General features: G+C 46.4%; 35 non-coding genes and 13 pseudogenes across 35 annotated transcripts; all 48 read right to left on the bottom strand.

Annotated features, from left to right (window-relative positions):
• Window positions 1-283: 283 nt before the first annotated feature.
• LOC140867955 (5S ribosomal RNA) lies at window positions 284-402 on the bottom strand. The gene has a single exon (XR_012145393.1). It is a non-coding gene; the product is annotated as a 5S ribosomal RNA (ribosomal RNA).
• A 402-nt stretch (window positions 403-804) lies between these two features.
• Window positions 805-923, bottom strand: LOC140869158 (5S ribosomal RNA). Its single transcript, XR_012146546.1, has one exon. It is a non-coding gene; the product is annotated as a 5S ribosomal RNA (ribosomal RNA).
• A 397-nt stretch (window positions 924-1,320) lies between these two features.
• LOC140868300 (5S ribosomal RNA) lies at window positions 1,321-1,439 on the bottom strand. Its single transcript, XR_012145724.1, has one exon. It is a non-coding gene; the product is annotated as a 5S ribosomal RNA (ribosomal RNA).
• A 401-nt stretch (window positions 1,440-1,840) lies between these two features.
• LOC140868460 (5S ribosomal RNA) lies at window positions 1,841-1,960 on the bottom strand. The gene has a single exon (XR_012145877.1). It is a non-coding gene; the product is annotated as a 5S ribosomal RNA (ribosomal RNA).
• A 1,513-nt stretch (window positions 1,961-3,473) lies between these two features.
• LOC140869465 (5S ribosomal RNA) lies at window positions 3,474-3,592 on the bottom strand (annotated as a pseudogene).
• Window positions 3,593-3,990: 398 nt separating this feature from the next.
• On the bottom strand, window positions 3,991-4,109 carry LOC140869338 (5S ribosomal RNA). Its single transcript, XR_012146717.1, has one exon. It is a non-coding gene; the product is annotated as a 5S ribosomal RNA (ribosomal RNA).
• Window positions 4,110-4,510: 401 nt separating this feature from the next.
• LOC140869066 (5S ribosomal RNA) lies at window positions 4,511-4,628 on the bottom strand. The gene has a single exon (XR_012146458.1). It is a non-coding gene; the product is annotated as a 5S ribosomal RNA (ribosomal RNA).
• Window positions 4,629-5,021: 393 nt separating this feature from the next.
• On the bottom strand, window positions 5,022-5,140 carry LOC140868603 (5S ribosomal RNA). Its single transcript, XR_012146012.1, has one exon. It is a non-coding gene; the product is annotated as a 5S ribosomal RNA (ribosomal RNA).
• A 392-nt stretch (window positions 5,141-5,532) lies between these two features.
• On the bottom strand, window positions 5,533-5,651 carry LOC140869167 (5S ribosomal RNA). Its single transcript, XR_012146555.1, has one exon. It is a non-coding gene; the product is annotated as a 5S ribosomal RNA (ribosomal RNA).
• Window positions 5,652-6,051: 400 nt separating this feature from the next.
• On the bottom strand, window positions 6,052-6,170 carry LOC140868427 (5S ribosomal RNA). Its single transcript, XR_012145846.1, has one exon. It is a non-coding gene; the product is annotated as a 5S ribosomal RNA (ribosomal RNA).
• Window positions 6,171-6,570: 400 nt separating this feature from the next.
• Window positions 6,571-6,688, bottom strand: LOC140869663 (5S ribosomal RNA; annotated as a pseudogene).
• A 400-nt stretch (window positions 6,689-7,088) lies between these two features.
• LOC140869212 (5S ribosomal RNA) lies at window positions 7,089-7,207 on the bottom strand. The gene has a single exon (XR_012146598.1). It is a non-coding gene; the product is annotated as a 5S ribosomal RNA (ribosomal RNA).
• Window positions 7,208-7,607: 400 nt separating this feature from the next.
• On the bottom strand, window positions 7,608-7,726 carry LOC140868639 (5S ribosomal RNA). The gene has a single exon (XR_012146046.1). It is a non-coding gene; the product is annotated as a 5S ribosomal RNA (ribosomal RNA).
• Window positions 7,727-8,126: 400 nt separating this feature from the next.
• LOC140868644 (5S ribosomal RNA) lies at window positions 8,127-8,245 on the bottom strand. The gene has a single exon (XR_012146051.1). It is a non-coding gene; the product is annotated as a 5S ribosomal RNA (ribosomal RNA).
• Window positions 8,246-8,645: 400 nt separating this feature from the next.
• LOC140868592 (5S ribosomal RNA) lies at window positions 8,646-8,764 on the bottom strand. The gene has a single exon (XR_012146002.1). It is a non-coding gene; the product is annotated as a 5S ribosomal RNA (ribosomal RNA).
• A 401-nt stretch (window positions 8,765-9,165) lies between these two features.
• On the bottom strand, window positions 9,166-9,284 carry LOC140869588 (5S ribosomal RNA; annotated as a pseudogene).
• A 398-nt stretch (window positions 9,285-9,682) lies between these two features.
• Window positions 9,683-9,801, bottom strand: LOC140869639 (5S ribosomal RNA; annotated as a pseudogene).
• Window positions 9,802-10,197: 396 nt separating this feature from the next.
• Window positions 10,198-10,316, bottom strand: LOC140869686 (5S ribosomal RNA; annotated as a pseudogene).
• Window positions 10,317-10,718: 402 nt separating this feature from the next.
• Window positions 10,719-10,836, bottom strand: LOC140868490 (5S ribosomal RNA). The gene has a single exon (XR_012145905.1). It is a non-coding gene; the product is annotated as a 5S ribosomal RNA (ribosomal RNA).
• A 400-nt stretch (window positions 10,837-11,236) lies between these two features.
• Window positions 11,237-11,355, bottom strand: LOC140870311 (5S ribosomal RNA). Its single transcript, XR_012147278.1, has one exon. It is a non-coding gene; the product is annotated as a 5S ribosomal RNA (ribosomal RNA).
• Window positions 11,356-11,755: 400 nt separating this feature from the next.
• LOC140869132 (5S ribosomal RNA) lies at window positions 11,756-11,874 on the bottom strand. The gene has a single exon (XR_012146522.1). It is a non-coding gene; the product is annotated as a 5S ribosomal RNA (ribosomal RNA).
• A 400-nt stretch (window positions 11,875-12,274) lies between these two features.
• On the bottom strand, window positions 12,275-12,393 carry LOC140868591 (5S ribosomal RNA). Its single transcript, XR_012146001.1, has one exon. It is a non-coding gene; the product is annotated as a 5S ribosomal RNA (ribosomal RNA).
• A 401-nt stretch (window positions 12,394-12,794) lies between these two features.
• Window positions 12,795-12,913, bottom strand: LOC140869587 (5S ribosomal RNA; annotated as a pseudogene).
• Window positions 12,914-13,311: 398 nt separating this feature from the next.
• Window positions 13,312-13,430, bottom strand: LOC140869638 (5S ribosomal RNA; annotated as a pseudogene).
• A 399-nt stretch (window positions 13,431-13,829) lies between these two features.
• On the bottom strand, window positions 13,830-13,948 carry LOC140869740 (5S ribosomal RNA; annotated as a pseudogene).
• Window positions 13,949-14,350: 402 nt separating this feature from the next.
• Window positions 14,351-14,468, bottom strand: LOC140868489 (5S ribosomal RNA). The gene has a single exon (XR_012145904.1). It is a non-coding gene; the product is annotated as a 5S ribosomal RNA (ribosomal RNA).
• Window positions 14,469-14,868: 400 nt separating this feature from the next.
• LOC140868443 (5S ribosomal RNA) lies at window positions 14,869-14,987 on the bottom strand. Its single transcript, XR_012145861.1, has one exon. It is a non-coding gene; the product is annotated as a 5S ribosomal RNA (ribosomal RNA).
• A 400-nt stretch (window positions 14,988-15,387) lies between these two features.
• LOC140868046 (5S ribosomal RNA) lies at window positions 15,388-15,506 on the bottom strand. Its single transcript, XR_012145481.1, has one exon. It is a non-coding gene; the product is annotated as a 5S ribosomal RNA (ribosomal RNA).
• A 401-nt stretch (window positions 15,507-15,907) lies between these two features.
• LOC140867922 (5S ribosomal RNA) lies at window positions 15,908-16,026 on the bottom strand. Its single transcript, XR_012145362.1, has one exon. It is a non-coding gene; the product is annotated as a 5S ribosomal RNA (ribosomal RNA).
• A 401-nt stretch (window positions 16,027-16,427) lies between these two features.
• On the bottom strand, window positions 16,428-16,545 carry LOC140869007 (5S ribosomal RNA). The gene has a single exon (XR_012146401.1). It is a non-coding gene; the product is annotated as a 5S ribosomal RNA (ribosomal RNA).
• Window positions 16,546-16,946: 401 nt separating this feature from the next.
• LOC140869065 (5S ribosomal RNA) lies at window positions 16,947-17,064 on the bottom strand. The gene has a single exon (XR_012146457.1). It is a non-coding gene; the product is annotated as a 5S ribosomal RNA (ribosomal RNA).
• Window positions 17,065-17,457: 393 nt separating this feature from the next.
• On the bottom strand, window positions 17,458-17,576 carry LOC140868168 (5S ribosomal RNA). Its single transcript, XR_012145597.1, has one exon. It is a non-coding gene; the product is annotated as a 5S ribosomal RNA (ribosomal RNA).
• Window positions 17,577-17,973: 397 nt separating this feature from the next.
• On the bottom strand, window positions 17,974-18,092 carry LOC140868647 (5S ribosomal RNA). Its single transcript, XR_012146054.1, has one exon. It is a non-coding gene; the product is annotated as a 5S ribosomal RNA (ribosomal RNA).
• A 400-nt stretch (window positions 18,093-18,492) lies between these two features.
• Window positions 18,493-18,610, bottom strand: LOC140868597 (5S ribosomal RNA). The gene has a single exon (XR_012146006.1). It is a non-coding gene; the product is annotated as a 5S ribosomal RNA (ribosomal RNA).
• A 400-nt stretch (window positions 18,611-19,010) lies between these two features.
• LOC140869711 (5S ribosomal RNA) lies at window positions 19,011-19,128 on the bottom strand (annotated as a pseudogene).
• Window positions 19,129-19,528: 400 nt separating this feature from the next.
• Window positions 19,529-19,647, bottom strand: LOC140869406 (5S ribosomal RNA; annotated as a pseudogene).
• Window positions 19,648-20,047: 400 nt separating this feature from the next.
• On the bottom strand, window positions 20,048-20,166 carry LOC140868283 (5S ribosomal RNA). Its single transcript, XR_012145708.1, has one exon. It is a non-coding gene; the product is annotated as a 5S ribosomal RNA (ribosomal RNA).
• A 400-nt stretch (window positions 20,167-20,566) lies between these two features.
• On the bottom strand, window positions 20,567-20,685 carry LOC140868956 (5S ribosomal RNA). The gene has a single exon (XR_012146352.1). It is a non-coding gene; the product is annotated as a 5S ribosomal RNA (ribosomal RNA).
• A 400-nt stretch (window positions 20,686-21,085) lies between these two features.
• Window positions 21,086-21,204, bottom strand: LOC140868708 (5S ribosomal RNA). The gene has a single exon (XR_012146112.1). It is a non-coding gene; the product is annotated as a 5S ribosomal RNA (ribosomal RNA).
• A 401-nt stretch (window positions 21,205-21,605) lies between these two features.
• On the bottom strand, window positions 21,606-21,724 carry LOC140869586 (5S ribosomal RNA; annotated as a pseudogene).
• A 398-nt stretch (window positions 21,725-22,122) lies between these two features.
• Window positions 22,123-22,241, bottom strand: LOC140869346 (5S ribosomal RNA). The gene has a single exon (XR_012146725.1). It is a non-coding gene; the product is annotated as a 5S ribosomal RNA (ribosomal RNA).
• A 401-nt stretch (window positions 22,242-22,642) lies between these two features.
• Window positions 22,643-22,761, bottom strand: LOC140869685 (5S ribosomal RNA; annotated as a pseudogene).
• A 402-nt stretch (window positions 22,762-23,163) lies between these two features.
• On the bottom strand, window positions 23,164-23,281 carry LOC140868487 (5S ribosomal RNA). The gene has a single exon (XR_012145902.1). It is a non-coding gene; the product is annotated as a 5S ribosomal RNA (ribosomal RNA).
• Window positions 23,282-23,681: 400 nt separating this feature from the next.
• Window positions 23,682-23,800, bottom strand: LOC140868880 (5S ribosomal RNA). Its single transcript, XR_012146279.1, has one exon. It is a non-coding gene; the product is annotated as a 5S ribosomal RNA (ribosomal RNA).
• A 400-nt stretch (window positions 23,801-24,200) lies between these two features.
• Window positions 24,201-24,319, bottom strand: LOC140867959 (5S ribosomal RNA). Its single transcript, XR_012145397.1, has one exon. It is a non-coding gene; the product is annotated as a 5S ribosomal RNA (ribosomal RNA).
• A 401-nt stretch (window positions 24,320-24,720) lies between these two features.
• LOC140868502 (5S ribosomal RNA) lies at window positions 24,721-24,839 on the bottom strand. The gene has a single exon (XR_012145916.1). It is a non-coding gene; the product is annotated as a 5S ribosomal RNA (ribosomal RNA).
• A 401-nt stretch (window positions 24,840-25,240) lies between these two features.
• Window positions 25,241-25,358, bottom strand: LOC140869135 (5S ribosomal RNA). Its single transcript, XR_012146525.1, has one exon. It is a non-coding gene; the product is annotated as a 5S ribosomal RNA (ribosomal RNA).
• Window positions 25,359-25,757: 399 nt separating this feature from the next.
• On the bottom strand, window positions 25,758-25,876 carry LOC140869721 (5S ribosomal RNA; annotated as a pseudogene).
• Between the last annotated feature and the right edge of the window lie 102 nt (window positions 25,877-25,978).

Genomic DNA, 25,978 nt, shown 5'->3' with positions numbered 1-25,978 from the left:
CTCACGCGAAGCTCTTCTCGATACCTACAGCGCGTATCTCGGTCTAAGAGACGGAGAAGCTCAAATTCAAACCCGGAGATGGTCTTTGGGGGCATTTTTCCCGTAGGGCGCGCTGAGACACACCGAAGTGGCCCGCGTCACCCAGATCGCACGTTAAAGTCGTGTGATTCAGTCTATTGCATATTTTCTATCCACGGATTGGACTGAAAGAGTCGAAAATAGGACGGAGAGGAATCGGAAGAACAAGATGTACGAGTAAGAAAAAAAGAAACTAATAAAAATAAGGTTGCAACACGAGGACTTCTCAGGGGGTCACCCATCCTAGTACTACTCTTGCCCAAGCACGCATAACTTCGGAGTTCTTATGGGATCCGGTGCATTAGTGCTGGTATGATCGCACCCAACAGTGAATGAATTCTTTCTTTTTTAGTATTTTGAATTGCGGATCGGAGAAACAGGAGCTGCAGTTTCAAACGGACATAACTTTCGATCGGCTGAGAGTTACTGGAGCTTCATCCTGCTCACGCGAAGCTCCACTCGATACCTATAGTGCGTATCTCGGTTAAAGAGATGGAGATGCTCAAATTCAAAAACGGAGATGCTCTTTCGGGGCATTTTTCCCGTATGTCACACTGGAACCCACCAAAGCGGCCCGCGTCACCCAGATCGCATGTTTACATCGAATGATTCAGTCTATTGCATCTTGTCTATCCGCGGATTTGACTGAAAGAGTCGGAAATAGGACGGCGAGGAATCGAAAGAACAAGAAGTACGAGTAAGAAAACAAAGAAATTAATGAAAAAAGGAGTGCAACACGAGGACTTCCCAGGGGGTCACCCATCCTAGTACTGCTCGAGCCCAAGCACACTTATCTTCGGAATTCTGATGGAATCCGGTGCATTAGTGCTGGTATGATCATACCCTACAGTGAATGAATTCTTTATTGTTTTTTCTCTCGAATTGCGGATCGGAGGAACATGAGCTGCAGTTCAAACGGACATAACTTTCGATCGGCTAAGAGTTACGGGAGCTTCAGCCTGCTCACGCGAAGCTCCTCTCGATACCTACAGAAAGTATCTCTGTCTAAGAGAAGGAGACGCTCAAATTACAACTCGGAGATGGTATTTTGGGGTTTTTTCCCGTAGGGCCCGCTGGGACCCATCGAAGCGGCCCGCGTCACCCAGATTGCACGTTCACGTCCTGTGATTAAGTCTAATTGCATCTTTTCTATCCGCGGGTTGGGCTGAAAGAGTCGGAAATTGGACGACGAGGAATCGGAAAAGCAAGAAGTACGAGTAAGAAAAAAAAATTAATGAAAAAGGGGTGCAACATGAGGACTTCCCAGGGGTTCACACATCCTAGTACTGCTCTCGCCCGAGCACGCTTAACTTCAGAGTTCTGATGGGATCCGGTGCATTAGTGTTGGTATGATCGCACCCAACAGTGAATGAATTCTTTATTGTTTTCTCTCTCGAATTGCAGATCGAAGGAACAGGAGCTGCAGTTTCAAACGAACATAACTTTCGATCTTGCTGAGAGTTACGGGAGCTTCAGCCTGCTCACGTGAAGCTCTTCTCGATACCCACAGCGCGTATCTCGGTCTAAGAGACGAAGAAGCTCAAATTCAAACTGGAGATGGTCTTTGGGGGCATTTTTCTCGTAGGGCGCGCTGGGACCCACTGAAGTGGCCCGCGTCACCCAGATCGCACGTTCACGTCGTGTGATTCAGTTTATTGCATCTTTTTTATCCGCGAATTGGACTGCAAGAGTCGGAAATAGGACGGCGAGAAATCGAAAGAACAAGAAGTACGAGTAAGAAAAAAAGAAATTAATGGAAAAAGGGGTGCAACACGAGGACTTCCCAGGAGGGTCACCCATCCAAGTACTGCTCTCGCCCAAGCACGCTTAACTTCGAATTTCTGATAGGATCCGGTGCATTAGTGCTGGTATGATCGCACCCAACAGTGAATGAATTCTATATTATTTTGTCTCTCGAATTGCGGATCGGAGGAACAGGAGTTGCAGTTTCAAACGGACATAACTTTCGATCGGCTAAGAGTTACGGGAGCTTCAGCCTGCTCACACGAAGCGCCTCTTGATACCTTGATAAGTGCATTTTATGCGCTTATATTGCTTAGTATTTAGCTTGAATCTTGTGTTTGATTGGTAGGTATTATGTGATGTTATGTTGTTTTTGTTGGATGAAGGCAGGAAGAGCCTTGGATTTGATTTGATGGATTTAAGCTAGAAAGAATGGAACAAAAATCAAAGATCAAGACTTGAAAGATGAAGATAAGAAGAAAATACGAAGCGAAGGCGCGCCCGTGCATGAATATCGCGCGTCCGCGCCGCTCTGAATATTGTGAGAAGCGTAAATCAGGCGCGCCCGCGCCATAAGACCGAGCATCCGCGCGATGGTCTATAGCAAACAAGGAATTTATGCATGGGAGTGGAGCGCCCGCGCAGGAATTTGGCGTGCCTGCGCCACTCTGATGAATGCAAGATGCGAAGAAGCTGCGCGCGCGCGCCATTCCATTGAGCACCCGCGCCATCGTGCGCAGACTTATTTTTGGAAAAGTTTTATGTTTTGGAAACTCTTGTTTTAATTCCTAGGCTTATCTTTGGACGATTTGTTGCCAAGATATAAGTCTTTTATGAAGTTTAGGAGAAAAAAACGAAGACTTTCAGTGGGAGTTGAAGATTTATCTCTTGCAAAGACTAGGTTTTTTCTGAGAATTCTAGAATTTCGCCTATTATTATTATTTTTATTTTGTTCTTCATGACTTGTGTTGGCTAGTTCTTAATACTTGGTTAAGGAAGACGAAGGCCTTGTGTCTAGTTAACTACAATTAAGGTGAAACAAGAATTTCATTTCCAATGATGAATATTCAACAGGATTAAATATTTTTAGATAATCGATGATCGAACGAATGAAATCAAGGGTGTAGTTGACCAAAACCAAGGCTTGTCTCTTATTGAATTTTCCGTTGTGATTTAATTGTGCTTGGTAATTGATAGAATTGCATTCATAATTGTTTTTAAATTTTAGTGGATAAATTTCAAACCAAAAACCCCCCTTTTTACTATTTTCGTATTTTTAAAGAACACGGAATTTTACCTTTCCTCGTGGGAACGATCCCTACTCATACTACTGCATGTTTTTATTTACCTGAGTGAGTCGGGTAATTTGGTCATACACTATAAGCGCTACCATACCTACAGCAAGTATCTCGGTCTAAGAGACGGAGACGCTCAAATTACAACCTGGAGATGGTCTTTCGGGGCGTTTTTCCCGTAGGGCGCGCTGGGACCCACCGAAGCGGCCCGCGTCACCCAGATCGCACGTTCACGTCGTGTGATTAAGTCTATTGCAACTTTTCTATTCGCGGATTGGACTGAAAGAGTCGAAAATAGAACGGTGAGGAATCCGAAAAACAAGAAGTACGAGTAAGGAAAAAAAAATTAATGTAAAAGGGGTCCAACACGAGGACTTCCCAGGGGGTCACCCATCCTAGTAATGCACTCGCTCAAACACGCTTAAATTCAGAGTTCTGATGGGATCCGGTGCATTAGTGCTGGTATGATCGCACCCAACAATGAATGAATTCTTTATTGTTTTGTCTCTTGAATTGCGGATCGGAGGAACAGGAGCTGCAATTTCAAACGGACATAACTTTCGATCGGCTAAGAGTTACGGGAGCTTCAGCCTGCTCACACGAAGCTCCTCTCGATACCTACAACAAGTATCTCGGTCTAAGAGATGGAGACACTCAAATTACAACCCGGAGATTGTCTTTCGGGGTGTTTTTCCCGTAGGGCGCGCTGGGATCCACCGAAGCGGCCCGCGTCACCCAGATCGCACGTTCACTCATGTGATTAAGTCTATTGCATCTTTTCTATCCGCGGATTGGACTAAAAAAGTCGGAAATAGGACGGAGAGAAATCGGAAGAACAAGATGTACGAGTAAGAAAAAAAAACTAATAAAAAAAGGGGTGCAACACGAGGACTTTCCCGGGGGTCACCCATCCTAGTACTGCTCTTGCCCAAGCACGCATAACTTCGGTGTTCTGATGGGATCCGGTGCATTAGTGATGGTATGATCGCACCCAACAGTGAATTAATTATTTATTTTTTTGTCTCTCGAATTGCGGATCGGAGGAACAGGAGCTGCAGTTTCAAACGGACATAACTTTCGATCGGCTGAGAGTTACTGGAGTTTCAGCCTGGTCACGTGAAGCTCCACTCGATACCTATAGTGCGAATCTCGGTTAAAGAGACGGAGACACTCAAATTCCAAAACGGAGATGGTCTTTTGGGGCATTGTTCTCGTATGTCGCGCTGGGACCCACCGAAGCGGCCGGCGTCACCCAGATCGCACATTCACATCGTATGATTCAGTCTATTGCATATTTTCTATCCGCGAATTATACTGAAAGAGTCAGAAATAGGACGGCGAGGAATCAAAAGAACAAGAAGTACGAGTAAGAAAAAAAGAAATTAATGAAAAAAGGGGTGCAACACGAGGACTTCTTAGGGGTCACCCATCCTAGTACTGCTCTCGCCCTGGCGTGCTTAACTTCGAAGTTCTGATGGGATCCGGTGCATTAGTGCTGGTATGATCGCACCTAACAGTGAATGAATTCTTTATTCTTTTGTCTCTCGAATTGCGGATCGGAGGAACAGGAGCTGCAGTTTCAAACGGACATAACATTCGATCGGCTAAGAGTTACGGGAGCTTTAGCCTGCTCACGCGAAGCTCCTCTCGATACCTACAGCAAGTATCTCGGTCTAGGAGAAGGAGACGCTCACCCAAAGATGGTCTTTCGTGACGTTTTTCCCGTAGGGCATGCTGGGACCCATCAAAGCGGCCCGCGTTACCCAGATCGCACGTTCACATCGTATGATTCAGTCTATTGCATCTTTTCTATCCGCAGATTGGACTGAAAGAGTCGAAAATAGGATGGCGAGGAATCGGAAAAACAAGAAGTACGAGTAAGAAAAAAAGAAATTAATGAAAAAAGGGGTGCAACACGAGGACTTCCCAGGGGGTCACCCATCCTATTACTGTTCTCGCCCAGGCGCACTTAACTTCGGAGTTCTGATGGGATCCGATGCATTAGTGCTGGTATGATCGCACCAATAATGAATGAATTCTTTATTGTTTTGTCTCTTGAATTGCGGATTGGAGGTACAGACAATTTCAAACAGACATAAATTTCGATCGGCTAAGAGTTACGGGAGCTTCAGCCAGCTCACGCGAAGCCTCTCTCGATACCTACAACGCGCATCTCGGTCTAAGAGATGGTGACGCTCAAATTCTAACCCGGAGATGGTCTTTCGGGCATTTTTCCCGTAGGGCGCGCTAGGACCCATCGAAGTGTCCCGCGTCACCCATATCGCACGTTCATGTCTTGTGTCTCAGTCTATTGCATCTTTTATATTCATGGATTGGACTCAAAGAGTCAGAAATAGGACGATGAGGAATCGAAAGAACAAGAAGTACGAGTAAGAAAAAAGAAATTAATGAAAATGGGGTGCAACACGAGAACTTCCCAGGGGGTCACCCATCCTAGTACTGCTCTCGCCCAAGCACGCTTAGCTCTGGAGTTCTGATGGAATCCGTTGAATTAGTGCTGGTATGATCTCATCCAACAATGAACGAATTCTTTATTGTTTTGTTTCTCGAATTGCGAATTGGAGGAACAGGAGCTGTAGTTTCAAACGGACATAAATTTCGATCGGCTGAGAGTTAAGAAAGCTTAAGCATGCTCATGGGAAGCTCCTCTCGATACCTAGAGCGCGCATCTTGGTCCAAGAGATGGAGACGCTCAAATTCCAACTCGAAGATGGTCTTTTGGGGTGTTTTTCCCGTAGGGCACGTTGGGACCCACTGAAACGGCCCGCATGACCCAGATCGCACGTTCATGTCATGTGTTTCAGTCTATTGCATTTTTTCTATCCGCGGATTGGACTCAAAGAGTCGGAAATAGGACGACGAGGAATCGAAAGAACAAGAATTACGAGTAAGAAAAAAAGAAATTAATGAAAAAGGGGTGTAACACGAGGACTTCCCAGGGGGTCACCTACCCTAGTACTTCTCTTGCCAAAGCACGCTTAACTTCGGAGTTCTGATGGGATCCGGTGCATTAGTGCTGGTATGATCGCACCCAACAGTGAATGAATTCTTTATTGTTTTGTTTCTCAAATTGCGGATCGGAGGAACAGGAGCTGTAGTTTCAAACGGACATAACTTTCGATCGGCTAAGAGTTACGGGAGCTTCAGCCTATTCACGCGAAGCTCCTCTCGATACCTACAGCAACTATCTCGGTCTAAGAGAAGGAGACGCTCAAATTACAACCCGGAGATGGTCTTTCGTGGCGTTTTTCCCGTAGGGCGCGATGGGACCCAACGAAGCGGCCCGCGTCAGCCAGATCGCACGTTCACGTCGTGTGATTAAGTCTATTGCATCTTTTCTATCCGCGGATTGGACTGAAAGAGTCTGAAATAGGACGGAGAGGAATCGGAAAAACAATAAGTACGAGAAAGAAAAAAAGAAATTAATGAGAAAGGGGTGCAACACGAAGACTTCCCAGGGGTCACCCATCCTAGTATTGCTCTCGCCCAAGAACGCTTAACTTCGGAGTTCTGATGGGTTCAGGTGCATTAGTGCTGTTATGATCGCACCGAATAGTGATTGAATTCTTTATTGTTTTGTTTCTTGAATTGCAAATCGGAGGAACAGGAGCTGCAGTTTCAAACGGACATAACTTTCGATCTGCTGAGAGTTACCGGAGTTTCAGCCTGCTCACGCGAAGCTCTTCTCGATACCTACAGAGCGTATCTCGGTCTAAGAGACGGAGAAGCTCAAATTCAATCCCGAAGATGGTCTTTGGGGGCATTTTTCCCGTAGGGCACGCTGGGACCCACCGAAGTGGCCCGCGTCACCCAGATCGCACGTTCACGTCGGGTGATTCAGTCTATTGCATCTTTTCTATCCGCGGATTGGACTGAAAGAGTCGGAAATAGGACGGAGAGGAATCGGAAGAACAAGATGTACGAGTAAGAAAAAAGAAACTAATAAAAAAATGGGTGCAACATGAGGACTTCCCAGGGGGTCACCCATCCTAGTACTGTTCTTGCCCAAGCACGCATAACTTCGGAGTTCTGATGGGATCCGGTCCATTAGTGCTGGTATGATAGCACCCAACAGTGAAGGAATTATTTATTTTTTTGTCTCTCGAATTGCGGATCGGAGGAACAGGAGCTGCAGTTTCAAACGGACATAACTTTCGATCGGCTGAGAGTTACTGGAGCTTCAGCCTGCTCACGCAAAGCTCCACTTGATACCTATACTGCGTATCTTGGTTAAAGAGACGAAGACGCTCAAATTCCAAAATGGAGATGCTCTTTCGAGGCATTATTCCCATATGTTGCGCTGGGACCCACCGAAGCGGCACGCATCACCCAGATCGCACGTTCACGTCGTGTGATTAAGTCTATTGCATCTTTTCTATCCGCGGATTGCACTGAAAGAGTCGGAAATAGGACGGCGAGGAATCGGAAAAACAAGAAGTACGAGTAAGAAAAAAAGAAATTAATGAAAAATGGGTGCAACACGAGGACTTCCCAGGGGGTCACCCATCCTAGTACTGCTCTTGCCCAAGCACGCATAACATCGGAGTTCTAATGGGATCCAGTGCATTAGTGCTGGTATGATCGCACACAACAATAAATGAATTTTTTATTTTTTTGTCTCTCGAATTGCGGATCGGAGGAACAGGAGCTGCAGTTTCAAACGGACATAACTTTCGATCAGCTAAGAGTTACTGGAGCTTCAGCTTGCTCATGCGAAGCTCCACTCGATACCTATAGTGATATCTCGGTTAAAGAGACGGAGACGTTCAAATTCCAAAATGGAGATGGTCTTTCGGGGCATTTTTCCCGTATGTCGCGCTGGGACCCACCGAAGCAGCCCGCGTCACCCAGATCGCACGTTCACATCGTATGATTCAGTCTATTGCATTTTTTCTATCCGCGGATTGGACTGAAAGATTCGGAAATAGGACGGCGAGGAATCGAAAGAACAAGAAGTACGTGTAAGAAAAAAATAAATTAATAAAAAAAGGGGTGCAACACGAGGACTTCCCAGGGGGTCACCCATCCTATTACTTCTCTCACCCGAGCACCCTAAACTTCGGATTTCTGATGGGATCCGGTGCATTAGTGCTGGTATGATCGCACCCAAAAGTGTATGAATTCTTTATTATTTTGTCTCTCGAATTGCGGATCAGAGGAACAGGAGCTGCAGTTTCAAACGGACATAACTTTCGATCTATTGAGAGTTACGGGAGCTTCAGCCTGCTCACGCGAAGCTCTTCTCGATACCTACAACGCGTATCTCGGTCTAAGAGATGGAGAAGCTTAAATTCAAACCCGGAGATTGTCTTTGGGGGCATTTTTCCCATAGGGCGCGCTGGGACCCACCGAAGTGGCCCGCGTCACCCAGATCGCACGTTCATGTCATGTGATTCAGTCATTGCATCTTTTCTATCCGCGGATTGGACTGAAAGAGTCGGAAATAGGACAGAGAGGAATCGGAAGAACAAGATGTACGAGTAAGAAAAAAAGAAACTAATAAAAAAAAGGGTGCAACACGAGGACTTCCCGGGGGGTCACCCATCCTAGTACTGCTCTTGCCCAAGCAGTCATAACTTCGGAGTTCTGATGGGATCCGGTGCATTAATACTGGTATGATCGCACACAACAGTGAATGAATTCTTTATTTTTTTGTCTCTCGAATTGCGGATCGAAGGAACAGAAGCTGAAGTTTCAAACGGACATAACTTTCGATCGGCTGAGAGTTATTGGAGCTTCAGCCTGCTCGCGCAAAGCTCCACTCGATACCTATAGTGTGTATCTCGGTTAAAGAAACAGAGACACTCAAATTCCAAAACGGAGATTTTTTTTTGGGGAATTTTTCCCGTATGTTGCGCTGGGACCCACCGAAGCGGCCCGCGTCACCCAGATTGCACGTTCACATTGTATCATTCAGTCTATTGCCTCTTTTCTATCCGCGGATTGGACTGAAAGAGTCGGAAATAAGACGGCGAGGAATCGAAAGAACAAGAAGTACGAGCAAGAAAAAAAGAAATTAATGACAAAAGTGGTGCAACACGAGGACTTTCCTGGGGGTCACCCATCCTAGTACTGCTCTAGCACAAGCACGCTTAACTACGGAGTTCTGATGGGATCTAGTGCATTAGTGTTGGTATGATCGCACCCAACAGTAAATGAATTCTTTATTGCTTTGTCTCTCGAATTGCGGATCGGAGGAACAAGAGCTGCAGTTCAAACGGACATAACTTTCGATCGGCTAAGAGTTACGGGAGCTTCAGCCTGCTCACGCGAAGCTCTTCTCGATACCTACAACAAGTATCTCGGTCTAAGAGACGGAGACGATCAAATTACAACACGGAGATGGTCTGTCGGGACGTTTTTCCCATAGGGCGCATTGGGACCCACCGAAGCGGCCCGCGTCACCCAGATCGCACGTTCACGTCGTGTGATTAAGTCTAATTGCATATTTTCTATCCGCGGATTGGACTGAAAGAGTCGAAACTAGGACGGCGAGGAATCGAAAAAACAAGAAGAACGAGTAAGAAAAAAAAATTAATGAAAAAGGGGGCCAACACGAGGACTTCCCAAGGGGTCACCCATCCTAGTATAGCTCTCGCCCAAGCACGCTTAACTTCGAAGTTATGATGGGATCCGGTGCATTAGTGATGGTATGATCGTACCCAACAATGAATGAATTCTTTATTGTTTTGTCTCTCGAATTGCGGATCGGAGGAACAGGAGCTGCAGTTTCAAACAGACATAACTTTCGATCTGCTGAGAGTTAAGGGAGCTTCAGCCTGCTGTGAAGCTCTTCTCGATACCCATAGCGCGTATCTCGGTCTAAGAGACGGAGAAGCTCAAATTCAAACCCGGAGATGGCCTTTGGGGGCATTTTCCCGTAGGGCGTGCTGGGACCCACCGAAGTGGCCCGCGTCACCCAAATTGCACGTTCACATCGTGTGATTCAGTTTATTGCATCTTTTCTATCTGCGGATTGGACTGAAGAGTCGAAAATAGGACGGAGAGGAATCGGAAGAACAAGATGTACAAGTAAGAAAAAAAGAAACTAATAAAAAAAGGGGTGCAACACGAAGACTTCCAGGGGGGTCACCCATCCTAATACTGCTCTTGCCCAAGCACGCATAACTTTGGAGTCTTGATGAGATCCGGTGCATTAGTGCTGGTATGATAGCACCCAACAGTGAATGAATTCTTTATTTTTTTGTCTCTCGAATTGCGGATCGGAGGAACAGGAGCTGCAGTTTCAAACGGACATAACTTTCGATCGGCTGAGAGTTACTGGAGCTTCAGCCTACTCACGCGAAGCTCCACTTGATACCTATACTGCGTATCTTGGTTAATGAGATGAAGACGCTCGAATTCCAAAATAGAGATGCTCTTTCGGGGCATTTTTCCCATATGTCACGCTGGGACCCACCGAAGCGGCCCGCGTCACCCAGATCGCACGTTCACATCGTATGATTCAGTCTATTGCATCTTTTCTATCCGCGGATTGTACTGAAAGAGTCGGAAATAGGACGGCGAGGAATCGAAACAACAAGAAGTACGAGTAATAAAAAAAAGAAATTAATGAAAAAAGGGTTGCAACACGAGGACTTCCAAGGGGTCACCAATCCTAGTACTGCTCTCGCCCAAGCACGCTTTACTTCGGAGTTCTGATGGGATCCGGTGCATTAGTGCTGGTATGATCGCACCCAACAGTGAATGAATTCTTTATTGTTTTGTCTTTCGAATTGCGGGTCGGAGGAACAGGAGCTGCAGTTTCAAACAGACATAACTTTCGATCGGCTAAGAGTTACGGGAGCTTCAGCCTGCTCACACGAAGCTCCTCTCGATACCTACAGCAAGTAACTCAGTCTAAGAGAGGGAGACGCTCAAATTATAACACGGAGATGGTCTTTCGGGGTGTTTTTCCCGTAAGGCGCACTGGGACCTACCGAAGCGGCCTGCATTACCTTGATCGCACGTTCACGTCGTGTGATTAAGTCTATTGCATCTTTTCTATCCGCGTATTGCACTAAAAGAGTCGGAAATAAGACGGCGAGGAATCGGGAAAACAAGAAGTACGAGTAAGAAAAAAAGAAATTAATGAAAAAGGGGTGCAACACGAGGACTTCCCAGGCGGTCACCCATCCTAGTACTGCTCTTGCCCAAGCACGCATAACTTCGGAGTTCTAATGGGATCCGGTGCATTAGTGCTGGTATGATCGCACCCAACAATAAATGAATTCTTTATTTTTTTGTCTCTCGAATTGCGGATCGGAGGAACAGGAGCTGCAGTTTCAAACGGACATAACTTTCGATCAGCTAAGAGTTACTGGAGCTTCAGCTTGCTCATGCGAAGCTCCACTCGATACCTATAGTGCTATCTCGGTTAAAGAGACGGAGACGTTCAAATTCCAAAATGGAGATGGTCTTTCGGGGCATTTTTCCCGTATGTCGCGCTGGGACCCACCGAAGCAGCCCGCGTCACCCAGATCGCACGTTCACATCGTATGATTCAGTCTATTGCATTTTTTCTATCCGCGGATTGGACTGAAAGATTCGGAAATAGGACGGCGAGGAATCGAAAGAACAAGAAGTACGTGTAAGAAAAAAATAAATTAATAAAAAAAGGGGTGCAACACGAGGACTTCCCAGGGGGTCACCCATCCTATTACTTCTCTCACCCGAGCACCCTAAACTTCGGATTTTTGATGGGATCCGGTGCATTAGTGCTGGTATGATCGCACCCAAAAGTGTATGAATTCTTTATTATTTTGTCTCTCGAATTGCGGATCAGAGGAACAGGAGCTGCAGTTTCAAACGGACATAACTTTCGATCTATTGAGAGTTACGGGAGCTTCAGCCTGCTCACGCGAAGCTCTTCTCGATACCTACAACGCGTATCTCGGTCTAAGAGATGGAGAAGCTTAAATTCAAACCCGGAGATTGTCTTTGGGGGCATTTTTCCCATACGGCGCGCTGGGACCCACCGAAGTTGCCCGCGTCACCCAGATCGCACGTTCATGTCATGTGATTCAGTCATTGCATCTTTTCTATCCGCGGATTGGACTGAAAGAGTCGGAAATAGGACAGAGAGGAATCGGAAGAACAAGATGTACGAGTAAGAAAAAAAGAAACTAATAAAAAAAAGGGTGCAACACGAGGACTTCCCGGGGGGTCACCCATCCTAGTACTGCTCTTGCCCAAGCAGTCATAACTTCGGAGTTCTGATGGGATCCGGTGCATTAATACTGGTATGATCGCACACAACAGTGAATGAATTCTTTATTTTTTTGTCTCTCGAATTGCGGATCGAAGGAACAGAAGCTGAAGTTTCAAACGGACATAACTTTCGATCGGCTGAGAGTTATTGGAGCTTCAGCCTGCTCGCGCAAAGCTCCACTCGATACCTATAGTGTGTATCTCGGTTAAAGAGATAGAGACACTCAAATTCCAAAACGGAGATTTTTTTTTGGGGAATTTTTCCCGTATGTTGCGCTGGGACCCACCGAAGCGGCCCGCGTCACCCAGGTCGCACGTTCACATCGTATCATTCAGTCTATTGCCTCTTTTCTATCCGCGGATTGGACTGAAAGAGTCGGAAATAAGACGGCGAGGAATCGAAAGAACAAGAAGTACGAGCAAGAAAAAAAGAAATTAATGACAAAAGTGGTGCAACACGAGGACTTTCCTGGGGGTCACCCATCCTAGTACTGCTCTAGCACAAGCACGCTTAACTACGGAGTTCTGATGGGATCTAGTGCATTAGTGTTGGTATGATCGCACCCAACAGTAAATGAATTCTTTATTGCTTTGTCTCTCGAATTGCGGATCGGAGGAACAAGAGCTGCAGTTCAAACGGACATAACTTTCGATCGGCTAAGAGTTACGGGAGCTTCAGCCTGCTCACGCGAAGCTCTTCTCGATACCTACAACAAGTATCTCGGTCTAAGAGACGGAGACGATCAAATTACAACACGGAGATGGTCTGTCGGGACGTTTTTCCCATAGGGCGCATTGGGACCCACCGAAGCGGCCCGCGTCACCCAGATCGCACGTTCACGTCGTGTGATTAAGTCTAATTGCATATTTTCTATCCGCGGATTGGACTGAAAGAGTCGAAACTAGGACGGCGAGGAATCGAAAAAACAAGAAGAACGAGTAAGAAAAAAAAATTAATGAAAAAGGGGGCCAACACGAGGACTTCCCAAGGGGTCACCCATCCTAGTATAGCTCTCGCCCAAGCACGCTTAACTTCGAAGTTATGATGGGATCCGGTGCATTAGTGATGGTATGATCGTACCCAACAATGAATGAATTCTTTATTGTTTTGTCTCTCGAATTGCGGATCGGAGGAACAGGAGCTGCAGTTTCAAACAGACATAACTTTCGATCTGCTGAGAGTTAAGGGAGCTTCAGCCTGCTCACGTGAAGCTCTTCTCGATACCCATAGCGCGTATCTCGGTCTAAGAGACGGAGAAGCTCAAATTCAAACCCGGAGATGGCCTTTGGGGGCATTTTCCCGTAGGGCGTGCTGGGACCCAACGAAGTGGCCCGCGTCACCCAAATTGCACGTTCACATCGTGTGATTCAGTTTATTGCATCTTTTCTATCTGCGGATTGGACTGAAGAGTCGAAAATAGGACGGAGAGGAATCGTAAGAACAAAATGTACAAGTAAGAAAAAAAGAAACTAATAAAAAAAGGGGTGCAACACGAAGACTTCCAGGGGGATCACCCATCCTAATACTGCTCTTGCCCAAGCACGCATAACTTTGGAGTCTTGATGAGATCCGGTGCATTAGTGCTGGTATGATAGCACCCAACAGTGAATGAATTCTTTATTTTTTTGTCTCTCGAATTGCGGATCGGAGGAACAGGAGCTGCAGTTTCAAACGGACATAACTTTCGATCGGCTGAGAGTTACTGGAGCTTCAGCCTACTCACGCGAAGCTCCACTTGATACCTATACTGCGTATCTTGGTTAATGAGATGAAGACGCTCGAATTCCAAAATAGAGATGCTCTTTCGGGGCATTTTTCCCATATGTCACGCTGGGACCCACCGAAGCGGCCCGCGTCACCCAGATCGCACGTTCACATCGTATGATTCAGTCTATTGAATCTTTTCTATCCGCGGATTGTACTGAAAGAGTCGGAAATAGGACGGCGAGGAATCGAAACAACAAGAAGTACGAGTAATAAAAAAAAGAAATTAATGAAAAAAGGGTTGCAACACGAGGACTTCCAAGGGGTCACCAATCCTAGTACTGCTCTCGCCCAAGCACGCTTTACTTCGGAGTTCTGATGGGATCCGGTGCATTAGTGCTGGTATGATCGCACCCAACAGTGAATGAATTCTTTATTGTTTTGTCTTTCGAATTGCGGGTCGGAGGAACAGGAGCTGCAGTTTCAAACAGACATAACTTTCGATCGGCTAAGAGTTACGGGAGCTTCAGCCTGCTCACACGAAGCTCCTCTCGATACCTACAGCAAGTAACTCGGTCTAAGAGAGGGAGACGCTCAAATTATAACACGGAGATGGTCTTTCGGGGTGTTTTTCCCGTAAGGCGCACTGGGACCTACCGAAGCGGCCTGCATTACCTTGATCGCACGTTCACGTCGTGTGATTAAGTCTATTGCATCTTTTCTATCCGCGGATTGCACTAAAAGAGTCGGAAATAAGACGGCGAGGAATCGGGAAAACAAGAAGTACGAGTAAGAAAAAAAGAAATTAATGAAAAAGGGGTGCAACACGAGGACTTCCCAGGGGGTCACCCATCCTAGTACTGCTCTTGCCCAAGCACGCATAACTTCGGAGTTCTAATGGGATCAGGTGAATTAGTGCTGGTATGATCGCACCCAACAATGAGTGAATTCTTTATTTTTTTGTCTCTCGAATTGCTGATCGGAGGAACAGGAGCTGCAGTTTCAAACGAACATAACTTTCGATCACCTAAGAGTTACTGGAGCTTCAGCCTGCTCATGCGAAGCTCCACTCGATACCTATAGTGCTATCTCGGTTAAAGAGACGGAGACACTCAAATTCCAAAATGAAGATGGTCTTTCGGGGCATTTTTCCCGTATGTCACGCTGGGACCCACCGAAGAGGCCCGCGTCACCCAGATCGCACGTTCACATCGTATGATTCAGTCTATTGCATTTTTTCTATCCGCGGATTGGACTGAAAGATTCGGAAATAGGATGGCGAGGAATCGAAAGAACAAGAAGTACAAGTAAGAAAAAAATAAATTAATGAAAAAAGGTGTGCAACACGAGGACTTCCCAAGGGGTCACCCATCCTAGTACTTCTCTCACCCGAGCACCCTTAACTTCGGATTTCTGATGGGATCCGGTGCATTAGTGCTGGTATGATCACACCCAAAAGTGTATGAATTCTTTATTATTTTGTCTCTCGAATTGCGGATCGGAGGAACAGGAGCTGCAGTTTCAAACGGACATAACTTTCGATCTACTGAGAGTTACGGGAGCTTAGCCTGCTCACGCGAAGCTCTTCTCGATACCTACAACGCGTATCTCGGTCTAAGAGATGGAGAAGCTTAAATTCAAACCCGGAGATTGTGTTTGGGGGAATTTTTCCCATAGGGCGCGCTGGGACCCACCGAAATGGCCCGCGTCACCCAGATCGCACGTTCACGTCATGTGATTCAGTCTATTGCATCTTTTCTATCCGCAGATTGGACTGAAAGAGTTGGAAATAGGACGGAGAGGAATCGAAAGAACAAGATGTACGAGTAAGAGAAAAAGAAACTAATAAAAAAAAGGGGTGCAACACGAGGGCTTCCCGGGGGGTCACCCATCCTAGTACTGCTCTTGCCCAAGCACGCATAACTTCGGAGTTCTGATGGGATCCGGTGCATTAGTGCTGGTATGATCGCACACAACAGTGAATGAATTCTTTATTTTTTTGTCTCTTGAATTGCGGATCGGAGGAACAGAAGCTGCAGTTTCAAACGGACATAACTTTTGATCTGCTGAGAGTTATTGGAGCTTCAGCCTGCTCACGCAAAGCTCCACTCGATACCTATAGTGCGTATCTCGGTTAAAGAGACAGAGATGCTCAAATTCCAAAACAGAGATGTTCTTTCGGGGAATTTTTCCCGTATGTCCCGCTGAGACCCACCGATGCGGCCCGCGTCACCCAGATCGCACGTTCACATCGTATGATTCAGTCTATTGCCTCTTTTCTATCCGCGGATTGGACTGAAAGAGTCGGAAATAGGACGGCGAGGAATCGAAAGAACAAGAAGTACGAGCAAGAAAAAAAGAAATTAATGAAAAAAGGGGTGCAACACGAGGACTTTCCTGGGGTCACCCATCCTAGTACTGCTCTAGCCCAAACACGCTTAACTTCGGAGTTCTGATGGGATCTAGTGCATTAGTGCTGGTATGATCGCACCCAACAGTAAATGAATTCTTTATTGCTTTGTCTCTCGAATTGCGGATCTGAGGAACAAGAGATGCAGTTCAAACGGACATAACTTTCGATCGGCTAAGAGTTACGGGAGCTTCAGCCTGCTCACGCGAAGCTCCTCTCGATACCTACAGCAAGTATCTCGGTCTAAGAGACGGAGACGATCAAATTACAACCCGGAGATGGTCTTTCGGGGCATTTTTCTCATAGGGCGCATTGGGACCCACCGAAGCGGCCCGCGTCACCCAGATCGCACATTCACGTCGTGTGATTAAGTCTAATTGCATCTTTTCTATCCGCGGATTGGACTGATAGAGTCGGAAATAGGACGACGAGGAATCGGAAAAACAAGAAGTACGAGTAAGAAAAAAAGAAATTAATGAAAAAAGGGGTGCAACACGAGGACTTCTTAGGGGTCACCCATCCTAGTACTGCTCTCGCCCTGGCGTGCTTAACTTCGAAGTTCTGATGGGATCCGGTGCATTAGTGCTGGTATGATCGCACCTAACAGTGAATGAATTCTTTATTCTTTTGTCTCTCGAATTGCGGATCGGAGGAACAGGAGCTGCAGTTTCAAACGGACATAACATTCGATCGGCTAAGAGTTACGGGAGCTTTAGCCTGCTCACGCGAAGCTCCTCTCGATACCTACAGCAAGTATCTCGGTCTAAGAGAAGGAGACGCTCACCCAAAGATGGTCTTTCGTGACGTTTTTCCCGTAGGGCATGCTGGGACCCATCAAAGCGGCCCGCGTTACCCAGATCGCACGTTCACATCGTATGATTCAGTCTATTGCATCTTTTCTATCCGCAGATTGGACTGAAAGAGTCGAAAATAGGATGGCGAGGAATCGGAAAAACAAGAAGTACGAGTAAGAAAAAAAGAAATTAATGAAAAAAGGGGTGCAACACGAGGACTTCCCAGGGGGTCACCCATCCTATTACTGTTCTCGCCCAGGCGCACTTAACTTCGGAGTTCTGATGGGATCCGGTGCATTAGTGCTGGTATGATCGCACCAATAATGAATGAATTCTTTATTGTTTTGTCTCTCGAATTGCGGATTGGAGGTACAGGAGCTGCAATTTCAAACAGACATAAATTTCGATCGGCTAAGAGTTACGGGAGCTTCAGCCAGCTCACGCGAAGCCTCTCTCGATACCTACAACGCGCATCTCGGTCTAAGAGATGGTGACGCTCAAATTCTAACCCGGAGATGGTCTTTCGGGCATTTTTCCCGTAGGGCGTGCTAGGACCCATCGAAGTGTCCCGCGTCACCCATATCGCACGTTCATGTCTTGTGTCTCAGTCTATTGCATCTTTTATATTCATGGATTGGACTCAAAGAGTCAGAAATAGGACGATGAGGAATCGAAAGAACAAGAAGTACGAGTAAGAAAAAAGAAATTAATGAAAATGGGGTGCAACACGAGAACTTCCCAGGGGGTCACCCATCCTAGTACTGCTCTCGCCCAAGCACGCTTAGCTCTGGAGTTCTGATGGAATCCGTTGAATTAGTGCTGGTATGATCGCATCCAACAATGAATGAATTCTTTATTGTTTTGTTTCTCGAATTGCGGATTGGAGGAACAGGAGCTGTAGTTTCAAACGGACATAAATTTCGATCGGCTGAGAGTTAAGAAAGCTTCAGCATGCTCATGGGAAGCTCCTCTCGATACCTAGAGCGCGCATCTTGGTCCAAGAGATGGAGACGCTCAAATTCCAACTCGAAGATGGTCTTTTGGGGTGTTTTTCCCGTAGGGCACGTTGGGACCCACTGAAACGGCCCGCATCACCCAGATCGCACGTTCATGTCATGTGTTTCAGTCTATTGCATTTTTTCTATCCGCGGATTGGACTCAAAGAGTCGGAAATAGGACGACGAGGAATCGAAAGAACAAGAAGTACGAGTAAGAAAAAAAGAAATTAATGAAAAAGGGGTGTAACACGAGGACTTCCAAGGGGTCACCAATCCTAGTACTGCTCTCGCCCAAGCACGCTTTACTTCGGAGTTCTGATGGGATCCGGTGCATTAGTGCTGGTATGATCGCACCCAACAGTGAATGAATTCTTTATTGTTTTGTTTCTCAAATTGCGGATCGGAGGAACAGGAGCTGTAGTTTCAAACGGACATAACTTTCGATCGGCTAAGAGTTATGGGAGTTTCAGCCTATTCACGCGAAGCTCCTCTCGATACCTACAGCAACTATCTCGGTCTAAGAGAAGGAGACGCTCAAATTACAACCCGGAGATGGTCTTTCGTGGCGTTTTTCCCGTAGGGCGCGATGGGACCCAACGAAGCGGCCCGCGTCACCCAGATCGCACGTTCACGTCGTGTGATTAAGTCTATTGCATCTTTTCTATCCGCGGATTGGACTGAAAGAGTCTGAAATAGGACGGAGAGGAATCGGAAAAACAATAAGTACGAGAAAGAAAAAAAGAAATTAATGAGAAAGGGGTGCAACGCGAAGACTTCCCAGGGGTCACCCATCCTAGTATTGCTCTCGCCCAAGAACGCTTAACTTCGGAGTTCTGATGGGTTCAGGTGCATTAGTGCTGTTATGATCGCACCGAATAGTGATTGAATTCTTTATTGTTTTGTTTCTCGAATTGCAAATCGGAGGAACAGGAGCTGCAATTTCAAACGGACATAACTTTCGATCTGCTGAGAGTTACGGGAGTTTCAGCCTGCTCACGCGATGCTCTTCTCGATACCTACAGAGCGTATCTCGGTCTAAGAGACGGAGAAGCTCAAATTCAATCCCGAAGATGGTCTTTGGGGGCAATTTTCCCGTAGGGCGCGCTGGGACCCACCGAAGTGGCCCGCGTCACCCAGATCGCACGTTCACGTCGTGTGATTCAGTCTATTGCATCTTTTCTATCCGCGGATTGGACTGAAAGAGTCGGAAATAGGACGGAGAGGAATCGGAAGAACAAGATGTACGAGTAAGAAAAAAAAAACTAATAAAAAAATGGGTGCAACATGAGGACTTCCCAGGGGGTCACCCATCCTAGTACTGTTCTTGCCCAAGCACGCATAACTTCGGAGTTCTGATGGGATCCGGTCCATTAGTGCTGGTATGATAGCAACCAACAGTGAAGGAATTCTTTATTTTTTTGTCTCTCGAATTGCGGATCGGAGGAACAGGAGCTGCAGTTTCAAACGGACATAACTTTCGATCGGCTGAGAGTTACTGGAGCTTCAGCCTGCTCACGCAAAGCTCCACTTGATACCTATACTGCGTATCTTGGTTAAAGAGACGAAGACGCTCAAATTCCAAAATGGAGATGCTCTTTCGAGGCATTATTCCCATATGTTGCGCTGGGACCCACCGAAGCGGCACGCATCACCCAGATCGCATGTTCACGTCGTGTGATTAAGTCTATTGCATCTTTTCTATCCGCGGATTGCACTGAAAGAGTCGGAAATAGGACGGCGAGGAATCGGAAAAACAAGAAGTACGAGTAAGAAAAAAAGAAATTAATGAAAAATGGGTGCAACACGAGGACTTCCCAGGGAGTCACCCATCCTAGTACTGCTCTTGCCCAAGCACGCATAACTTCGGAGTTCTAATGAGATCCGGTGCATTAGTGCTGGTATGATCGCACCCAACAATAAATGAATTCTTTATTTTTTTGTCTCTCGAATTGCGGATCGGAGGAATAGGAGCTGCAGTTTCAAACGGACATAACTTTCGATCAGCTAAGAGTTACTGGAGCTTCAGCTTGCTCATGCGAAGCTCCACTCGATACCTATAGTGCTATCTCGGTTAAAGATACGGAGACGTTCAAATTCCAAAATGGAGATGGTCTTTCGGGGCATTTTTCCCGTATGTCGCGCTGGGACCCACCGAAGCGGCCCGCGTCACCCAGATCGCACGTTCACATCGTATGATTCAGTCTATTGCATTTTTTCTATCCGCGGATTGGACTGAAAGATTCGGAAATAGGACGGCGAGGAATCGAAAGAACAAGAAGTACGAGTAAGAAAAAAATAAATTAATGAAAAAAGGGGTGCAACACGAGGACTTCCCAGGGGGTCACCCATCCTATTACTTCTCTCACCCGAGCACCCTAAACTTCGGATTTCTGATGGGATCTGGTGCATTAGTGCTGGTATGATCGCACCCAAAAGTGTATGAATTCTTTATTATTTTGTCTCTCGAATTGCGGATCAGAGGAACAGGAGCTGCAGTTTCAAACGGACATAACTTTCGATCTATTGAGAGTTACGGGAGCTTCAGCCTGCTCACGCGAAGCTCTTCTCGATACCTACAACGCGTATCTCGGTCTAAGAGATGGAGAAGCATAAATTCAAACCCGGAGATTGTCTTTGGGGGCATTTTTCCCATAGGGCGCGCTGGGACCCACCGAAGTGGCCCGCGTCACCCAGATCGCACGTTCATGTCATGTGATTCATTCATTGCATCTTTTCTATCCGCGGATTGGACTGAAAGAGTCGGAAATAGGACAGAGAGGAATCGGAAGAACAAGATGTACGAGTAAGAAAAAAAGAAACTAATAAAAAAAAGGGTGCAACACGAGGACTTCCCGGGGGGTCACCCATCCTAGTACTGCTCTTGCCCAAGCACGCATAACTTCGGAGTTCTGATGGGTTCCGGTGCATTAATACTGGTATGATCGCACACAACAGTGAATGAATTCTTTATTTTTTTGTCTCTCGAATTGTGGATCGAAGGAACAGAAGCTGAAGTTTCAAACGGTCATAACTTTCGATCGGCTGAGAGTTATTAGAGCTTCAGCCTGCTCGCGCAAAGCTCCACTCGATACCTATAGTGCGTATCTCGGTTAAAGAGACAGAGACACTCAAATTCCAAAACGGAGATTTTTTTTTGGGGAATTTTTCCCGTATGTTGCGCTGGGACCCACCGAAGCGGCCCGCGTCACCCAGATCGCACGTTCACATCGTATCATTCAGTATATTGCCTCTTTTCTATCCGCGGATTGGACTGAAAGAGTCGGAAATAAGACGGCGAGGAATCGAAAGAACAAGAAGTACGAGCAAGAAAAAAAGAAATTAATGACAAAAGTGGTGCAACACGAGGACTTTCCTGGGGGTCACCCATCCTAGTACTGCTCTAGCACAAGCACGCTTAACTACGGAGTTCTGATGGGATCTAGTGCATTAGTGTTGGTATGATCGCACCCAACAGTAAATGAATTCTTTATTGCTTTGTCTCTCGAATTGCGGATCGGAGGAACAAGAGCTGCAGTTCAAACGGACATAACTTTCGATCGGCTAAGAGTTACGGGAGCTTCAGCCTGCTCACGCGAAGCTCTTCTCGATACCTACAACAAGTATCTCGGTCTAAGAGACGGAGACGATCAAATTACAACCCGGAAATGGTCTGTCGGGACGTTTTTCCCATAGGGCGCATTGGGACCCACCGAAGCGGCCCGCGTCACCCAGATCGCACGTTCACGTCGTGTGATTAAGTCTAATTGCATATTTTCTATCCACGGATTGGACTGAAAGAGTCGAAAATAAGACGGCGAGGAATCGAAAAAACAAGAAGAACGAGTAAGAAAAAAAAATTAATGAAAAAGGGGGCCAACACGAGGACTTCCCAAGGGGTCACCCATCTTAGTATAGCTCTCGCCCAAGCACGCTTAACTTCGAAGTTCTGATGGGATCCGGTGCATTAGTGATGGTATGATCGTACCCAAAAATGAATGAATTCTTTATTGTTTTGTCTCTCGAATTGCGGATCGGAGGAACAGGAGCTGCAGTTTCAAACAGACATAACTTTCGATCTGCTGAGAGTTACGGGAGCTTCAGCCTGCTCACGTGAAGCTCTTCTCGATACCCATAGCGCGTATCTCGGTCTAAGAGACGGAGAAGCTCAAATTCAAACCCGGAGATGGTCTTTGGGGGCATTTTCCCGTAGGGCGTGCTGGGACCCACCGAATTGGCCCGCGTCACCCAAATTGCACGTTCAGATCGTGTGATTTAGTTTATTGCATCTTTTCTATCTGCGGATTGGACTGAAAGAGTCGAAAATAGGACGGAGAGGAATCGGAAGAACAAGATGTACAAGTAAGAAAAAAAGAAACTAATAAAAAAAAGGGGTGCAACACGAAGACTTCCAGGGGGGTCACCCATCCTAATACTGCTCTTGCCCAAGCACGCATAACTTTGGAGTCTTGATGAGATCCGGTGCATTAGTGCTGGTATGATAGCACCCAACAGTGAATGAATTCTTTATTTTTTTGTCTCTCTAATTGCAGATCGGAGGAACAGGAGCTGCAGTTTTAAACGGACATAACTTTCGATCGGCTGAGAGTTACTGGAGCTTCAGCCTACTCACGCGAAGCTCCACTTGATACCTATACTGCGTATCTTGGTTAAAGAGATGAAGACGCTTGAATTCCAAAATAGAGATGCTCTTTCGGGGCATTTTTCCCATATGTCACGCTGGGACCCACCGAAGCGGCCCGCGTCACCCAGATCGCACGTTCACATCGTATGATTCAGTCTATTGCATCTTTTCTATCCGCGGATTGTACTGAAAGAGTCGGAAATAGGAAGGCGAGGAATCGAAACAACAAGAAGTACGAGTAATAAAAAAAAGAAATTAATGAAAAAAGGGTTGCAACACGAGGACTTCCAAGGGGTCACCAATCCTAGTACTGCTCTCGCCCAAGCACGCTTTACTTCGGAGTTCTGATGGGATCCGGTGCATTAGTGCTGGTATGATCGCACCCAACAGTGAATGAATTCTTTATTGTTTTGTCTTTCGAATTGCGGGTCGGAGGAACAGGAGCTGCAGTTTCAAACAGACATAACTTTCGATCGGCTAAGAGTTACGGGAGCTTCAGCCTGCTCACACGAAGCTCCTCTCGATACCTACAGCAAGTAACTCGGTCTAAGAGAGGGAGACGCTCAAATTATAACACGGAGATGGTCTTTCGGGGTGTTTTTCCCGTAAGGCGCACTGGGACCTACCAAAGCGGCCTGCATTACCTTGATCGCACATTCACGTCGTGTGATTAAGTCTATTGCATCTTTTCTATCCGCGGATTGCACTAAAAGAGTCGGAAATAAGACGGCGAGGAATCGGGAAAACAATAAGTACGAGTAAGAAAAAAAGAAATTAATGAAAAAGGGGTGCAACACGAGGACTTCCCAGGGGGTCACCCATCCTAGTACTGCTCTTGTCCAAGCACACATAACTTCGGAGTTCTAATGGGATCAGGTGAATTAGTGCTGGTATGATCGCACCCAACAATGAGTGAATTCTTTATTTTTTTGTCTCTCGAATTGCTGATCGGAGGAACAGGAGCTGCAGTTTCAAACGGACATAACTTTCGATCACCTAAGAGTTACTGGAGCTTCAGCCTGCTCATGCGAAGCTCCACTCGATACCTATAGTGCTATCTCGGTTAAAGAGACGGAGACACTCAAATTCCAAAATGAAGATGGTCTTTCGGGGCATTTTTCCCGTATGTCACGCTGGGACCCACCGAAGAGGACCGCGTCACCCAGATCGCACGTTCACATCGTATGATTCAGTCTATTGCATTTTTTCTATCCGCGGATTGGACTGAATGATTCGGAAATAGGATGGCGAGGAATCGAAAGAACAAGAAGTACGAGTAAGAAAAAAATAAATTAATGAAAAAAGGTGTGCAACACGAGGACTTCCCAGGGGGTCACCCATCCTAGTACTTCTCTCACCCGAGCACCCTTAACTTCGGATTTCTGATGGGATCCGGTGCATTAGTGCTGGTATGATCACACCCAAAAGTGTATGAATTCTTTATTATTTTGTCTCTCGAATTGCGGATCGGAGGAACAGGAGCTGCAGTTTCAAACGGACATAACTTTCGATCTACTGAGAGTTACGGGAGCTTAGCCTGCTCACGCGAAGCTCTTCTCGATACCTACAACGCGTATCTCGGTCTAAGAGATGGAGAAGCTTAAATTCAAACCCGAAGATTGTGTTTGGGGGCATTTTTCCCATAGGGCGCGCTGGGACCCACCGAAATGGCCCGCGTCACCCAGATCGCACGTTCACGTCATGTGATTCAGTCTATTGCATCTATTCTATCCGCAGATTGGACTGAAAGAGTTGGAAATAGGACGGAGAGGAATCGAAAGAACAAGATGTACGAGTAAGAGAAAAAGAAACTAATAAAAAAAAGGGGTGCAACACGAGGACTTCCCGGGGGGTCACCCATCCTAGTACTGCTCTTGCCCAAGCACGCATAACTTCGGAGTTCTGATGGGATTCGGTGCATTAGTGCTGGTATGATCGCACACAACAGTGAATGAATTCTTTATTTTTTTGTCTCTTGAATTGCGGATCGGAGGAACAGAAGCTGCAGTTTCAAACGGACATAACTTTTGATCTGCTGAGAGTTATTGGAGCTTCAGCCTGCTCACGCAAAGCTCCACTCGATACCTATAGTGCGTATCTCGGTTAAAGAGACAGAGATGCTCAAATTCCAAAACAGAGATGTTCTTTCGGGGAATTTTTCCCGTATGTCCCGCTGAGACCCACCGAAGCGGCCCGCGTCACCCAGATCGCACGTTCACATCGTATGATTCAGTCTATTGCCTCTTTTCTATCCGCGGATTGGACTGAAAGGGTCGGAAATAGGACGGCGAGGAATCGAAAGAACAAGAAGTACGAGCAAGAAAAAAAGAAATTAATGAAAAAAGGGGTGCAACACGAGGACTTTCCTGGGGTCGCCCATCCTAGTACTGCTCTAGCCCAAACACGCTTAACTTCGGAGTTCTGATGGGATCTAGTGCATTAGTGCTGGTATGATCGCACCCAACAGTAAATGAATTCTTTATTGCTTTGTCTCTCGAATTGCGGATCTGAGGAACAAGAGATGCAGTTCAAACGGACATAACTTTCGATCGGCTAAGAGTTACGGGAGCTTCAGCCTGCTCACGCGAAGCTCCTCTCGATACCTACAGCAAGTATCTCGGTCTAAGAGACGGAGACGATCAAATTACAACCCGGAGATGGTCTTTCGGGGCATTTTTCTCATAGGGCGCATTGGGACCCACCGAAGCGGCCCGCGTCACCCAGATCGCACATTCACGTCGTGTGATTAAGTCTAATTGCATCTTTTCTATCCGCGGATTGGACTGATAGAGTCGGAAATAGGACGACGAGGAATCGGAAAAACAAGAAGTACGAGTAAGAAAAAAAAAATTAATGAAAAATGGGTCCAACACGAGGACTTCCCAGGGGGTCACCCATCCTAGTACAGCTCTCGCCGAAGCATGCTTAACTTTAAAGTTCTGATGGGATCCGGTGCATTAGTGATGGTATGATCATACCCAACAATAAATGAATTCTTTATTGTTTTGTCTCTCGAATTGCGGATCGGAGGAACAGGAGCTGCAGTTTCAAATGGACATAACTTTCGATCTGCTGAGAGTTA

Source organism: Henckelia pumila, chromosome 4 (assembly GCF_033568475.1).
Source record: "Henckelia pumila isolate YLH828 chromosome 4, ASM3356847v2, whole genome shotgun sequence".
NCBI classification, from domain to species: domain Eukaryota; kingdom Viridiplantae; phylum Streptophyta; class Magnoliopsida; order Lamiales; family Gesneriaceae; genus Henckelia; species Henckelia pumila.
The sequence above is the reverse complement of the archived record's forward strand: the minus strand, read 5'-3'. Positions and strand labels throughout refer to the sequence as shown.